Source organism: Chrysochloris asiatica, unplaced genomic scaffold (assembly GCF_000296735.1).
Source record: "Chrysochloris asiatica unplaced genomic scaffold, ChrAsi1.0 scaffold00091, whole genome shotgun sequence".
Taxonomy (NCBI): Eukaryota; Metazoa; Chordata; class Mammalia; order Afrosoricida; family Chrysochloridae; genus Chrysochloris; species Chrysochloris asiatica.
In genome coordinates this window covers 10,483,898-10,485,872 of record NW_006408609.1, presented here as the reverse complement: position 1 = coordinate 10,485,872, position 1,975 = coordinate 10,483,898, and positions in this window count along the sequence as shown.

The following is a 1,975-nucleotide window of genomic DNA, read 5'->3' as shown; positions in this document are numbered from 1 at the left end:
ATCAAAGAGATTACTAATAATACCCACATCTAAACATACTCTTGTTAAAAAATCTCATTAAGAGTTTATTTAATTTGCAAATTGCACTCAAAGTCAAAAGAAAGTCGAAATGCAATACTTCTATGATATACATTTTTTGTCAAAATTCAAATGGTCACCATTAATCTTTAGAAAAAATTTTCTGTTTTCAGTGACAACTGAAGGAAAAAGAATCTTTTAAAAATATCTTCTCTAAGCCAAACAAAACTATGCTGTCACTGGAAGATTTGATTATCTATACTACACTACTCAATTCAGTATTTACAAAAATTTCAAGTATGATTTACTTTCATCTGAGTATCTCCATACTAGTAAATGTTTTTACTAGTGAAAGGTGTTGACTCTGAGAACTCTCCATGAGCTCATTCCTCTAGACTGTGCCATCAAATGCCCTTGCAAACTATGGTCATTTACATTTGTATCACAATGATTCAGGCACTGTGCTAGGCATGAAGGTTTTAAAGGTGGAAATTCTTGTTTTCTTCCATAAGTAATAAACAGACTTATTTTTTATTTAATTAAAAATTAACTAAATGCTTAATGAAGTGTGAAAATGTGAAATATGTGATATGTAAGATGATCCAGGTTTTGAAGACCAGAAAATTATTCAATTTGAGAAAACTTTTTTTAATAGAAAGAGAATATAATGATATAAGCAAAATTAGTCATGTATATGAAGATTTAGAATGAGCAAATAAATCAAAAAGACAACCAAATTTTGAAAGATGAAAATATCACAAAACCAGACAATTTAGTCTTTTCTCTAGCATAGTTCACTAAAATACTTTTGTTACTATTTAAAGTCAAGATTTTTCAGCTTCTAACTTGTTATTACTAATGTTATAAAAATGTTTAGGCTGTTATTCAGATTAATATAACTTTTATCAAATTTCCTTCACATAAGTAAGATATCAGGCATCTAAAATTTCCCTTTATAATGACTAATTCACATATACTTTGAGTTGACAACACTCATTAACCAGTTTGTCACAGATATTTTCATTGCTTTGATATCTTTAGCAATTTCCTTCTATCTTCATCAAAGGCAATAATCATATCTAATCACAGTAAATTAATTTTTCCCAATGTGCTCCTGTGACTATTTCCTTTTCATTAGTGTATTAATAACTCTATATCTACTCATTATCTTGCACTTCAAAAATGCTCTCTCCCTCTCAAAGAGTTACTGTTTTAGGTATGATTTGACCATGTTTTGTTACAATTTGCTTCTCAATGTCATATTAATTTCAATTAATTGTGTTTTTACTTTCATATTATATTAGCTTGTGTTTTGTTTTTTCCTGAATTTGAAGACCAAAAATTTATTTTCTTACATTTCTGGAGGCTTAAAGGTACAAATCTGGGTTTCAGCATGGTCAATTTCTTCTTTGTTGGTATTTCCAGGCATTCCTTGTTTCTTGGAGATCCTCACATGGCATTCATTAATTTTTATATGAACTTTTTCTCATGCTTTAAAATAAATGTCACAATCAAGAGTGGTTTTTGTTGTTGTTGTTGTTTTGGAATTAAAAAATTCCAAAATGTATTGCAGCTAAAATGGCATATCCTTACCCACCCCCCATAAAAAAGTTAGCTACTACAATGAGTGGAATGAGAGTCAGATTATTTATAATTACAATTGAATTCTCTTTTCAAAAACATAAAAATTTATGATTAAGTGAATACAGTTTTCTGCTTCTCCTAGAAGGTATTGTAGAAGTGAAAGGTTATATGCTAACAGTAAATACGCACCTGTACAATTTTAAAAAAAGGAAAACCAATTACATCTGGGTAAGATTACATTGAGAATTGAGATAGATGTAATCCATACTGAAGGCTGTGCTTTTTGATCTTCATCAGTTAATGTTTTAAGCCCTCTTTCAGCAATCAAGGTTGTATCATCTGCATATGGCAGGTTGTTAATGAGACTTCTTCC